Source organism: Triticum aestivum, chromosome 2D (genome assembly GCF_018294505.1).
Source record: "Triticum aestivum cultivar Chinese Spring chromosome 2D, IWGSC CS RefSeq v2.1, whole genome shotgun sequence".
NCBI classification, from domain to species: Eukaryota; Viridiplantae; Streptophyta; class Magnoliopsida; order Poales; family Poaceae; genus Triticum; species Triticum aestivum.
The window spans coordinates 338,544,752-338,559,750 of NC_057799.1; positions in this window are offsets into that span (position 1 = coordinate 338,544,752).

Genomic DNA, 14,999 nt, shown 5'->3' on the forward strand with positions numbered 1-14,999 from the left:
GCAAGGCAATCTAGGAAATCAAGGCCAAGGCAACAATCAGCCTCATTTCGCTACCCTCAACCAGTTCCTCGCAAATCAGCCGAAGTCTTTCAGCTACTGTGCCGAGGCCACAGATGCCGATGATTGGCTCGTGGACATCAACAAGCATTTTGAATGTAGCAATGTCAGGCCTGAGGACTTTGTCAAGTTCTCTTCTTTTCAACTCAAGGATCAAGCTGCCGAGTGGTATCAACAATACAAAGATTCCAGAGGAGGTCGTGTGATTACCTGGGATGATTTCCGCTGAGACTTCAAAGCTCACCACATTCCACGAAGTGTTGTTGAGAGCAAGCGTGAGGAGTTCCGCAATCTCAAGCAAGGCAGCATGTCTGTGTATCAATACAATACACAGTTTCAGAAACTCGCTCGCTTCACTAAGCAAGACGTTCCTGATGAAAAGAGCATGATCTATCAATTCAGAGGTGGCCTCAGAGAGGATCTGCAATTACCTCTCGTGCTTTTTGAGCCGACCAGGTATGATGATTTCTACAACATGGCACTGAAACAAGAGGCTGCTCAGCTCAAGTGTGAGGCTTCTAAGAAGAGAGTCAGGGACGCAGTTCAGTCTTCTTCTTCCTCAATAGTGGCTGCTAAGCAACAGAAGTTCTGGTTGCCTCCTCCTCCTCCGTTTCGTCAATCTTTCGAGCAGAAGAACAAAGGTGGCCATGGATCTTCCCACTCATCCAACCCTGGCTATCAGAACAAGTCTCAGAATCAAGCTCCAAAGTCGAATGCTTCTTATCATCGTCCACTCTCAGAGGTGACTTGCAACAAGTGTCAGCAGAAAGGTCACTATGCTAACAAGTGCTTCAACCAAAGGCGCCTTCCGCCTCCTCCTCCTGTGAGATCTTCCAGCAATGCAGTGGTCAAGCATAATCCCAAGTTTGCAAAGGTCAACATGATGAACGCAGCTCAAGCGGAGGAATCTACTGATGTAATAATGGGTAATCTCTCAATTAATGATTTTCCTGCAAAAGTTCTTTTTGACACTGGTGCATCGCTTAGTTTCATCTCAAGACCATTTGCATCCAAGTATGAGTTGCATTTCCAAGAATTGCCTAGAACGTTAGCAGTTGTCTCTCCGGGCAAATGCATGAACGCAAGCTACATGGTTCCGGATGTTTCCATCAAGATGGGCAACTATAAATTTCTGTCCAAACCAATTGTCCTTGGTGACTCGGATATTGATCTAATTCTTGGGATGGACTGGCTTTCTAAGCACAAGGCTCAACTTTATTGTACTGCCAGGGAAATTCAATTGACACACTCTTCTGAGGATGTGATTATCTATGCCGCTCGTGACGAGACCATTCGGTTATTTTCTCTCAATGAGAAGGGCGAATTGGATGCTATTTCTCAAATTTCAGTCGTTTGTGAGTACCAAGATGTCTTTCCAGAAGAGCTTCCGGGTATGCCTCCTCACCGGCCAGTTGAGTTCGTTATCGATCTTGAGCCTGGCACTGAACCCGTTTGCAAGCGTACTTACAAGCTTGGACCCAAGGAGCTGAAAGAATTGAAGAAACAGCTCGATGAACAAGAGCGTCTGGGTTTGATCAGACCGAGTTCTTCTCCATGGGGTTGTGGTGTTCTTTTTGTCCAGAAGAAGGATGGCACAGACAGACTTTGTGTCAACTACCGTCCATTGAATAAGAAGACAATCAAGAACAAGTATCCACTTCCCAACATCAATGAGCTATTCGAGCAACTTAAAGGTGCTAAAGTATTCTCCAAGCTTGTCCTTCGAATGGGTTATCATCAGATTCGCATTCGTGAAGAAGATATTCCCAAGACAGCATTCAGAACAAGCTTTGGTTCTTACGAATATACTGTCATGTCTTTCGGCCTTGTCAATGCTCCTCCAACATTCTCTCAAATGATGAATTTCATCTTCAACCCCTATACCAATGAATTCGTCCTGGTGCATCTCGATGATATCTTGGTCTTCTCCAAGAATAAGAAGGATCATGCCAAACATTTGCGATTGGTGCTCGACAAGCTCAGAGAGTATCAATTATATGCGAAGTTTTCCAAATGTGAGTTTTGGCTCGATGAAGTTCTTTACCTTGGTCATATCATCTCTGCCAAGGGCATCGCTGTTAATCCCGAGAAGGTGTCTGCAATTGTGAATTGGGAACCTCCTCGGAATGTCAAGCAGCTTCGCAGTTTTCTTGGTCTTGCAAGCTATTGCCGAAGATTCGTTGAGAATTTCTCTAAGATTGCAAAGCCTCTTTCCAACCTCCTCCAGAAGCATGTGAAGTATGTCTGGACTCCTGAGTGTGACGTTGCTCTCAACACTCTCAAAGTCAAACTCGTCACAGCTCCTGTCTTAACTCCTCCTGACGAATCCAAGCCATTCGAAGTTTTCTGTGATGCTTCTCTTCAAGGTCTTGGTGCTGTGTTAATGCAAGAGAAGAAAGTTGTGGCCTATACCTCTCGTCAGTTGAAGCCCAACGAAAAGAACTACCCCACTCACGATCTTGAGTTGGTGGCAGTTGTCCATGCATTAATAACATGGAGACATCTCTTGTTGGGAAGAAAAGTGGACATATTCACCGATCACAAGAGTCTCAAGTACATCTTCACTCAGCCCAACCTCAACCTCAGGCAAACTCGATGGGTCGAAATGATTCAAGAGTACAATCCGAGTATTGAATATACTCCAGGCAAGGCCAGTGTCATTGCAGATGCTTTGAGCAGGAAGGCTTATTGCAACAGCTTAATTCTCAAGCCCTTCCAACCGGACCTTTGTGAAGCTTTCCGCAAGCTGCATCTCCAAGTTGTTCCTCAAGGCTTTCTTGCCAACCTCATAGTCTCTCCTACTTTGGAAGATCAAATTCGTGAGGCACAACTCCTGGATACCATGGTGAAGAAGGTGAAACGTGGTATTGACAAGGGTCTTTCCAAATACAAGTGATATCGCATTGATGACAGAGACACTTTATTCTTCGAGGACCGGCTCATGGTTCCTAAAGGTGATCTAAGGAAAGTCATTATGAACGAGGAACACGATTCTCTTTTTTCCATTCATCCTAGAAGTACGAAGATGTACCATGACCTCAAGCAGTCGTATTGGTGGACTCGAATGAAGCGAGAAATCGCTCAATTCATGAATGAATGTGATGTCTGTCGAAGGGTGAAAGCAGAACACCAACGACCAGCTGGTCTCCTCCAACCTCTTGCTATTCCAGAATGGAAGTTTGATCATATCGAAATGGACTTCGTGACTGGATTTCCTAAGTCCAAGCGCGGAAATGATGCTATCTTCGTTGTCATTGACAAGCTTACTAAAGTGGCTCATTTCCTTCCAATCAAAGAATCTATCACAGTAGCTCAGTTGGCAGAGCTATACACCTCCACGATTGTCTCCTTGCACGGCATTCCACAATTGATTTCTTCAGATCATGGAAGCATCTTCACTTCTAAGTTCTGGGACTCCTTCCAGAAGGCCATGGGCACCAACATTCGCTTCAGCACAGCTTTCCATCCTCAAACTAGTGGCCAAGTCGAGCGAGTCAATCAAATCCTTGAAGATATGCTCAGGGCTTGTGTCATTTCCTTTTGCATGAAGTGGGAAGATTGTCTTCCATATGCCGAATTCTCCTACAACAACAGCTTCCAAGCGAGTTCGGGCAAGGCCCCATTCGAGATTCTATATGGCAGAAAGTGTCGTACTCCTCTCAATTGGTCAGAGACTGGTGAATGCCAACTTCTTGGCAACGACTTAATCACAGAGGCTGAAGAAATGTGTAAAGTCATCCATGAAAATCTCAAAGCCGCGCAATCGCGCCAGAAGAGTTACTATGATAGTAAGCACCGTGATTTGGCTTTCGAGATCGGAGACCATGTCTACCTCCGCGTCTCTCCAATGAAAGGCACTCGAAGCTTCGGTATCAAAGGGAAGCTTGCCCCTAGATACGTGGGTCCTTTCAGGATCATTGGCAAAAGAGGCGACCTCGCCTATCAACTTGAGCTTCCCTCCAACTTCGCGAACGTGCACGATGTGTTCCACGTGTCATAGCTTTGCAAGTGCTTCAAGACTCCTGAGCGCACCATCAACTTCGAAGAGATTGATCTCCAAGAAGATCTGTCTTATCATGAGCACCCGGTTGCTATTCTTGAAGAAACTGAGCGCAAGACTCGCAACAAGTCAATCAAATTCCTGAAAGTGAAGTGGTCGCACCATTCCGACCGAGAAGCCACCTGGGAACGCGAGGACCACCTCCGTTCCAAATATCCGGAGTTCTTTCGGTCCTCGATCTCGGGACAAGATCCTCTCGTAGTGGAGTGTTGTAACACCCCGGATGTAAGTTTCCATATTTGTAACTACAACTCTTGCCATTTTCAGCTATGTGTTATGATATTCCTTCCGTGGTTGGGTTTCATCTTTCGTTTTGCATTTTGTTCATGTCATGCATCTCATATCATGTCATCATGTGCATCTCATTTGCATACGTGTTCGTCTCATGCATCCAAGCATTTTCCCCGTTGTCCGTTTTGCAATCCGACACTCCCACATGCACCGGCGCCCCCCTCTTGTTTCTTTTCGTGAGCGGGTGTTAAACGTTCTCAGAATGGACCGAGGTTTGCCAAGTGGCCTTGGTACACCACCGGTAGACCACCTGCCAAGTTTCGTTCCATTTGGAGGTCGTTTGATGCTCCAATGCTTAACCGAGTAACCGCAAAGTCCTTTTGTGTGTTGCAGAAAACCCCCCTCCAAACATCCCAATAACCCATCTAAGTCATCTCCATGCTCTCAGTCGTTCGATCACGATCGTGTGGGCGAAAACCGCACTCCATTTGGAGTCTCCTAGCTCCCTCTACCTATAAATATGTGTTCCCCCTCCGAAATCCGGGTCCCGAAACCCTAGCCCCGCTCCCTCCGCGCGCCGGACACGTCCGCCCGGCGCCGGATGAAAGCCGCCGCCGCCCGCAGCCAACCGGGGCGCGACACGTGGCACCCCGGCCACCCGCACCGCGCCGGCCCGCTGAGCCCATGTCCGGCCCCCGCGGCCCGTCTCTCCCACGCCGCTCCGCCCTCCATCGTCGCCGCTGCCGGAGCAGCGCGCCCCGTCGCCGACGCCGGCCGCCGCCTCCGTCGCGCCCCGCCACCGGCGTCCGCCGCCGCCTCTCTCACTCGCCGCCGAGGCCGGTCGCGGGACCCGCGCCGTCCCGTGCCGGCGTGCCCCGACGCCGCCCCGTCCTCCAACTCCGGCGGCCACCCCGGCCGTCCTCGATCCGAGCGCCCAAACCCTGGATCTGGGTCCGAAGGTTGACTTCTTCCCCCTCGATTTTCTCCAAGTCCCGAGATATTTGCATTCTGGTGCATACTTTGACCTACCATAACTCCCTAACCGTAGATCCGTTTTGCGTGCATGATATGTTGAAATGTTCGCCTCGAGATGCTCTCCATTTTGTTCGATTGTGCCATGCTCGTTTGAGTCCATCTTGATGCCCAAATCTCTGGTGCAAGAGTGTTATATGATGTTTACTGCTGTTACTTATCAGAACTTTATGTTTTGTTATTTTTGTTGCATTTTATGTGTGCATCTTATGGGCATGAGCTCTACAGGTGTTTTGATCTATGCCATGCCATCTTTACAGAGGTGTATACCATGTATTTTTGTGATCTATGTGGTGACTAGCACAAGCATGCAAACTAGGCTTCGTGATGTTTCTGTTTTCAGGGACTTCGGATTTTCACTGTCTGTTACTGCTGTTATTTTTTTGCCATGTATCGATGTGTCTACAGTGAGATCCGTGCTTCTTTTGAGTATGTTCAGTAAGGATGTTTTGTAGATATAGTTGTGCTCTATCGATCAATGCCCCTGTTTGCATTTATGGAGTGCCCTAGCATGTCTCAAGCTTGCTCTACTTTTGCTATAAAATGTTTCTGCCAGATTGTTAACATGATATTCAATTTTGCCAAGGTTGTTGTAGTTGATCCATACATGCTATGAACTTTCTCTTGCAATGGTTAGCTTCATAAACATGCCATCTTGCTGTAGGTATGCTTGTTTTGTCATGCATGGTTTTGTGATGAGTGAATCAAGCTCACCAAGATGCCCTCATAATTTCTGTTAATGCCATGCTCTATTTTCTGCTAAGTCTGAAACCAGTTAATGAAACTTCCTATGTTACATGGGTGCCATCATATCTTCTGATCCTTTTTGGCTCATGGTCAGTAAGGGACTTTTGTTCTATGCATTTAGTAGATTCATTCCATGCCTTGTTTTGCTATGTTAAGTTCCTATAGCATGTTGATTACTTGCTCTGAACATTGCTACCTGATGCTGTTTATGCCATGTCCAGTAATTTCACCAAGTCTGTGAACCTGATATCTTTTACACTTTTGCCATGCTTGTTTGAACCTGTTATGTTGTGATCTAGCCGTACCTCAGTGTTCATCGTGTGTCAAGCATCTCCTTTAGATTACTGTCATATGCGTTGTTGCTATGTTGGGGTGCTGTAGCATAGTTACTTGAGGTATTCTAAGTGCTATCATGCTGTTAATCGCAGAATCGTGTCATTCTTGTTTTGCTTGCCATTTGCTAACCGTGCATCCGTTTCCGGTGATCTTTATATCGATTTCAACCGAAATCATCTCATCTTTCTAGTGGCATACTTGGTTTGCCAAGTTACTGCCTTCTTTATTCTTTTTCTTCCGGAGCACGCATACGCATCGCATATCATATCTCGCATATCATTCATGTATTGCGTCATGTGGCTTGTGCATTTCCCGTGATTGATTGTGGTTACATTGATTGTTTTCTTGCTGTGGGTAGAGCCGGGAGACGAGTTCGTGAACGAGGAACCTGTTGAGTACGCTTACGAGGATGAAGCTTTCGACAACTCTGAGAACCTTGCAGGCAAGATGACATACCCTCGAAATCACTTCTATCTTTGCTTTGCTAGTTGTTCGTTCTATTGCCATGCTGCGTTACCTACCACTTGCTATATCATGCCTCCCATATTGCCATGTCAAGCCTCTAACCATCCTTTCCTAGCAAACCGTTTTTTGGCTAAGTTACCGCTTTTGCTCAGCCCTTCTTATAGCGTTGCTAGTTGCAGGTGAAGTTGAAGTTGGTTCCATGTTGGAACATGGATATTTTGGAATATCACAATATCTCTTATTTAATTAATGCATCTATATATTTGGTAAAGGGTGGAAGGCTCGGCCTTATGCCTAGTGTTTTGTTCCACTCTTGCCGCCCTAGTCTCCGTCATACCGGTATTATGTTCCTTGAGTTTGCGTTCCTTACGCGGTTGGGTGATTTATGGGACCCCCTTGACAGTTCGCCTTGAATAAAACTCCTCCAGCAAGGCCCAACCTTAGTTTGACCATTTGCCACCTACGGCTTTTTCCCTTGGGTTTTCGCGAGACCGAGGGTCATCTTTATTTTAAACCCCCGGGCCAGTGCTCCTCTGAGTATTGGTCCAACCTGTCAGTCGCCGGTGGCCACCAGGGGCTACTCTGGGCTCGCCTATCGGAAGCTTGGACAATCCGGTGTGCCCTGAGAACGAGATATGTGCAGCTCCTATCGGGATTTGTCGGCACATTCGTGTGGTTTTGCTGGTCTTGTTTTACCATTGTCGAAATGTCTTGTAAACCAGGATTCTGAGACTGACCGGGTCTTCCCGGGAGAAGGTTTATCCTTCGTTGACCGTGAGAGCTTATAATGGGCTAAGTTGGGACACCCCTGCAGGGTATTATCTTTCAAAAGCCATGCCCGCGGTTATGAGGCAGATGGGAATTTGTTAATGTCCGGTTGTAGAGAACTTGTCACTTCACTTAATTAAAATACATCAACCGTGTATGTAGCCGTGATGGTCTCTTCTCGGCGGAGTCCGGGAAGTGAACATGGTTTGAGTTATGCATGAATGTAAGTAGTTTCAGGATCACTTCTTGATCATTTCTAGCTTCGCGACCGTTGCGTTGCTTCTCTTCTCGCTCTCATTTGCGTATGTTAGCCACCATATATGCTTAGTGCCTGCTGCAGCTCCACCTCATTACACCATCCTTTCCTATAAGCTTAAATAGTCTTGATCTCGCGGGTGTGAGATTGCTGAGTCCTCGTGACTCACAGATTCTACCAAAACAGTTGCAGGTGCCGACGATACCAGTGCAGATGACGCAACCGAGCTCAAGTGGGAGTTCGACGAGGAACGTGGTCGTTACTATGTTTCTTTTCCTGATGATTAGTAGTGGAGCCCAGTTGGGACGATCGGGGATCTAGCATTTGGGGTTATCTTATTTTCATTTGGATTTGACCGTAGTCGGTCTATGTGTGGATTTTGGATGATGTATGAATTAATTTATGTATTGTGTGAAGTGGCGATTGTAAGGTAACTCTCGTTATCCCATTCTTGTTCATTACATGGGATTGTGTGAAGATAACCCTTCTTGCGACAATACCACAATGCGGTTATGCCTCTAAGTCGTGCCTCGACACGTGGGAGATATAGCCGCATCGTGGGCGTTACACTCGACCTCTCCCCGTCGCCGGAGGGTCGACAGCCTTGGCCTCCTCCTCCGACAACTCGTCGACCACATCTTCGACGAGAGGAGCCCCGGTGCCGGCGCTGCTGGCCTCCCCAGCGGCCTCCGCCCACGGGGCGAGCTCCTTCTCCTCTGCTTCCGCCGTGGCCTTGTCCTCCATGCTGCCGGTGCTGCCGGCCTCCTTGGCAAGCTCCGCCTCCACCGCCCTGGCGGCGATGTAGTCCAGCTCTGCCTGGGTGGTGTCCTAGATGAGCCGCGGCTCGGCGGTGACGTACCCCTCATGCAAGGTGTCAAAGAACTCCTGCACTCGAACTTCCTCTGGCTCGACCCAGCTCGGGTCAAGACCATGCGCATTGAAGTTCGGCATCATGGCGACGATGTCGGTCCGGCGAGAGTTGTTGCTCAGCGGGACCACTCCCGCCGGCAACTTAAACAAGGGCGCCTTGGCGACCTTCCCGGCCTTTGCAGCGGCCCTCGCGGCCTTGCCGGACCGCTCGACCTCGCCATCGCGGTTCACGTCGAGCTGAAAGAGTCACTGGCAGAAGTGGGCATGCCCCAACTCCGTGAAGTTGTGGTCGAGGCCGGGGCGAAGCCTCATGATGTCGGCGGCGTTCGTGAAAAGCCAGGCCGGCCTCCCCTTGTTGTGCAGCGGAGCGATTCGGCGGCGGATGAAATCCGCCCCGATAATCTCAAGGGTGAGCCCGGCCTTGGTGAGGCGAAGAATCCTGGTGGTGGTGACCGTGAGCTTCGCATCGTCGGCATCGACATTGCTCCAGTCGCTCCGCCGAACCGACGGCGCCTGGCGAACCCGGCAGAAATCTTATGGATCATCCTCCTCAATCCAGCACCACCGACCCTGCCATTCTACCCACCTCTCCTTCCGAGCGCCCTCCGGGTATGCCCCCTTGAACCGTGGGATCCAGGCGATGCAACCGGAAATGGCGCCCCCCGGTTGGATCCGAGGGAAGAAGTAGTGGCGGAAGAGCGCCGTGCTGGGATGCACCCCGGCGAAACCCTCGCAAAGGTGCGCAAAGAGAGCCATGCACGCCACGGCATTTGGAGTAAAATCCATAAGGTGGAAGCCGTAGGTGTGCATGCTGTTGTTGAAGAAATCAGAGAAGGGGGGTAGAGGCCGCAAGAGAAGTAATCGACGAAGAATGGATACCGATTTGGGGCGGCCTCGGCACAATTGGCGGGGATGACACGCGTGGCTAGATGCCGCGTCGTCCTCCCCCCCCCTCGTCTTTCACCCCCACATGGGCTTGAAGAGTCCAGGAGTTCAAACACGTCGACCATCGAGGGAAAGTGGGCGAGCTGCATGCGTCCATCGCGCCGCCTGCTCACTCTCCGGCGGCTCCGTCATCCCGGCATCTTTGGCCACTCCCTTGCCCTTGGTGGATTTGGGAGCCATGGCGGCTGCAAGAAGCGAGGGGCGAAGGACAGCGAAGGCGCAGCGGCGGTGAGCAAAGGCGAAAAGCCCGAGAAAGAGGGCGAAGGGGAGGCGGTGGCTCTGAGATTGGAGAAGATGCAGGAAGGGGGGTAAAGTGAGCAGCGCGCCCGCAGTTATCCCTTTTTACGGGGAAGGCGCGGGCTGCCTCCTTTCCCATTAACTACGACGTGACGCACGCGTGCAGACACCGCCCCACGCATGACCCCCACGTCACGCACGACCCCCCACATCACGTGTTCAACGCGGGTCGTGGGGAAGTGCAGCGAGCGGAATATTACTGCGGTAAAATCCCGCCCCGACTGCTTGCGCACCTTTCTGGGCCTGGCCCAACAACGTGTCGCGCTTATGTGTGGCCCAGGCCCGGGGGGCTCCTGTCGGTGTACTAAAGTAGGGGCACTCCTTTGTACCCCTTTACTTGTGCACGGACAGTCGGAGCCGCGCCGACGGCCACGCTAAGCAGGGCAGAGGAGGGGAGCCGGGAAGAAGCCGAAGCACAAGACGGCCAAGGCAACACCAAGACCAGGAACACCAGACAAAGGGGCGAGGTGGAGTCCCCCGGCAAGGCCCTTGCGGGGGCGGCCTCCGCGGCCCCGGCAAGAGCCTTGCCGGGGCAACTTGCCCAACACTAGCAGAGCGAGCCACCCTGCTTGAGCCCAAAGGTTCCGAACGCCGTCAACAACTACGTTGGGAGCAGGGCTCGGGAGGCACCTCCGTGGTGGCATGCAGATCTTTGTCAAGACCATAGATATATGAGATCAGATGAGGACCAGAAGACAGCGACCCTCGGCAGGATCCTAGCCGAGGAGACCCACAAGACCCCTGGCAAGCGCCTTGCCGGGGACGACTGCGACGCCACGGCGAGACCCTTGCCGGGCCCCCGGCAAGGCCCTTGCCGAGGACGCCAGCTGGGCCACTTCCGGACCCGCACCAGCCAAGACTCCACCGCCATCCCCAAGCAGTTGCTAGCTCAACCAGCTGGGCAGGCACCTGCGTGGCGACGAGCGGCCTCTAAACCAACTCAGCAAGCACCTGCATGGCAGTATGTAGATCTTCGTGAAGACCCTGCCACCGCGCCACCTCTGCAGCCTGCCTGCCTACATGGCACTGCATGCATCGCTGGCCCGGGCGCGTGTCGAAGCATGAAGGAGCGGCGAAGGACGGGACGGGCCTCGTTCCCGTCCCCGATAAAGCTAATGGACACCTAAGTAGCGCATTAAATGCGCTTTGTCCCGTAATGCCGGGCGATAAGCTCGCGCACTGTACGCCTTTCCACCTCCTGTGTGCCACTGTGGCAACCCCTTTTCGACTATAAAAGGAGGCCCAAGGCATACTGGAGAGGGATTCGGCTCTTTGGAACTACGCAGCCACCGTAGCTTGTTCGAAAGCTCAAGAACACTCAATACATCTACCAAAGCAGGACTAGGGTTTTACGCATCCTCGCGGCCCGAACTTGGGTAAACGATCTTTGTGCTGGCTCCTGGACCTGCTCTTCTCACAACCCTGCGCCCGCTGACCGTAGAAGGGATTCTAGTGATCCCATAGGTGTCGTTCTCACCGACAATGCCGCATCCCATCTAAATACTTTCGTTGAGTTGTGTGATATGCAAAATAAAACTGATGTGGATAATGATATTGTTAAATTGAATCTATTTCAGTTCTCTAAATGAGATCGTGCTAAACTTGGTTTTCATCTTTGCCTAAAAATAGTATTGATTCATGGAACAAGTGTAAAGATGCTTTTATTTCCAAGTATTTTCCTCCCGCTAAGATCATCTCCCTTAGGAACGATATATTGAATTTTAAGCAACTTGATCATGAACATGTTGCACAATCTTGGGAGAGGATGAAATTGATGATAAGAAATTGCCCTACTCATGGTTTTTGTTTACGGATGATCATACACTTTTTTATGCCGGATTGAATTTTGCATCTAGAAATCTTTTAGATTTCATCGAGGGAGGTACTCCTAGATAGTATTATGGCTAATTACTCTCAATGGCATACCGAAAGATCTTCTACTAGTAAAAAAAGTGCATGCGATTGAAGAAATTAATACTTAGAGTGGAAAGATGGTTGAACTTATGAAATTGATTACTAGTAAGAGTGCTCCTATTGATCCTAATGATATGCCTTTGTCCACTTTTATTGAGAACAATAATGAATCTATGGATGTGAATTTTGTTGGTAGGAATAGTTTTAGTAATAACGCATATAGAGGTAATTTCAACCCTAGGATGTTTCCTAGTAATTCCTCTAATAATTATGGTAATTTCCATAGTAATTCCTACAAAAATTATAATAAAATACCCTCTGATCTTGAGAACAATATTAAAGATTTCATTAATTCTCAAAAAGTTTTCAATGCTATGGTTGAAGAAAAACTGCTCAAGATTGATGATTTGGCTAGGAACGTTGATACAATTTCTCTTGAGATTGATTCTTTGAAGATTAGATCTATGCCACCCAAGCATGATATTAATGAATCTCTGAAAGCCATTAAAATTTCTATTGATGAATGTAAAGAAAGAACCGCTAGGATGCGTGCTAAGCGAGATTGGTTTGTAAAAGCGTGTTCTTCTAGTTTTTGCAAAAACAATGATGAAGATCTTGAAGCGATTGGTGTGACTCCTATTGAATATTTATTTTCTAATATAAATCTTGATAATTATGGGACTGGATATGAGTCAATTTTAGCTAGAAGGTGTCCGAGTGATTCGGAGTTTAAGATCTTAATGAAAAAATTGATAAAAGTGGGATTGGAGAGGTCAAAACTTTAAGTAGCGATGAACCCGCTCTTTTGGATTTCAAAGATTTTAATTATGATAATTGTTCTTTAATAGATTGTATTTCCTTGTTGCAATCCATGTTGAATTCACCTCATGCTTATAATCAAAATAAAGCTTTTACTAAACATATCGTTGATGCTATGATGATATCTTTTGAAGAAAAACTTGAGTTGGAAGTTTCGATCCCTAGAAAACTTTATGATGAGTGGGAACCTAATATTAAGATTAAGATTGAAGATTATGAGTGCAATGCTTTGTGTGATTTGGGTGCTAGTATTTCCACTATCCCGAAAACTTTATGTGATGTGCTAGGTTTCCATAAACTTGATGATTGTTCTTTGAATTTGCATCTAGCGGATGCCACTATTAAGAAACCTATGGGAAGGATTAATGATGTTCTTATTGTTGCAAATAGGAATTATGTGCCCGTTGATTTCATTGAGCTTGATATAGATTGCAATCCTACATGTCCTATTATTTTTGGTAGACCTTTCCTTAGAACGATTGGTGCAATTACTGATATGAAAGAAGGAAACATTATATTTCAATTTCTGTTACGGAAGGGCATGGAACACTTTCCTAGAAATAAAGTTAAGTTGCCATATGAATCTATTATGAGGGCTACTTATGGATTGCATACCAAACATGACAATACTTAGATCTATGTTTTATGCCTAGCTAGGGGCGTTAAACAATAAGACCTGTTGGGAGGCAACCCAATTATATTTTTTTGCCTTTTGTTTTTGGTTCTCTTTTTCAATAAATACACATTATTACCTCTATAGTAATTGTGTTTTGGTGTTTTAATTAGTGTTTGAGCCAAGCAAGACCTTTGGGATGGTCAATGGTGATAGTTGATTTGATTCTGCTGAAAAACAGAAACTTTTGAGTCTAGTAACAGAATTGTTTAAATTCATTGGAGCATGGAAAAATTCTGAATTTTCTACACAAGATTGATATACAAATTGCCCATATTGTCCTTAATTTTTAGAATTTTTGGAGTTACAGAAGTATACAAAGTTTTCAGATTACTACAACCTGTTCTGTTATTGACAGATTCTGTTTTCTATGTGTTGTTTGCTTATTTTGATGAATCTATGGGTAGTATCGGGGGATATGAACCATAGAGAAGTTGGAATACAGTAGATATAACACCAATGTAAATTTAGAATGAGTTCACAATAGTACCTAAAGCGGTGATTTATTTTATTATGCTAACGGATCTCATGAGTTTTCTGTTGTGGAGCTTTCAATTTTTGGGTAAAGATTTTATGGACTATGGAATAAGGAGTGGCAAGAGCCTAAGCTTGGGGATGCCCAATGGACCCCAAGGTAATATTCAAGGACAACCAAGCATCTAAGCTTGCACTACAAAAAAATAAACTTCCGTGATGATACGTGTTTGTCACAGTAGGTTACGTTTTCCGTCATGCATGTACATCCATGACAATTTTATGACAGAATCAAGATAGTCATACCTGTGCTGTCGTAGAAGTGTTCCATGACATTACAAAAATTATCATCACGGAAGTGTCCACTTCCATGACGATAAATCGCGCGTCACAGAAGTGCTTTCGTCAAGGGTGACCGACACGTGGCATCCACCGTAACGGAACGTCGTTAAGCTATCGGGTCCGGTTTTCGATCCGGTAACCCGTTAATAGCCCCGACCAATGGGGATTTTCCACGTGTAAAATCATCATTGGCTGGAGGAAACACGTGTCGGCTCACCGTTGGGACAGATGTCATCCACTCATTGGACCCAAAGCGCCTATGATACGTCGACACGTGGCACGGCCCAACAGTGGCCCATAAAGTTTAAATGGGCCGGCCCAACTAAAGGCCCACAAGATTTTGCGACCCATAATGGGACGGCCCAGCTAAAGGCCCATAAGATTTTGCGGGCCATAATGGGCCGGCCCAGGTAAAGGCCCACAAGATTTTTGCGCGCCATAATGGGCCGGCCCAGGTGAATGCCCACAAGATTTTTGCGGACCATAATTGGCTAGCCCAGCTAAATGCCCATGAGATTTCGCCGACATTAATGGGCCGGCCCAGCTGTAGGCCCACAAGATTTTGAGGACACTAGTAGGCCGGCCCATTAACTGGCTACCATGTTTTAATGGCCTGCCACGTTCCGGGCCTAATAATGGCCCATATGAGATCCGGCCCGTTAAAAGCCTACCATGTTCTGGGCCAAATTACACCCCAGATCAGGTCCGGCCCT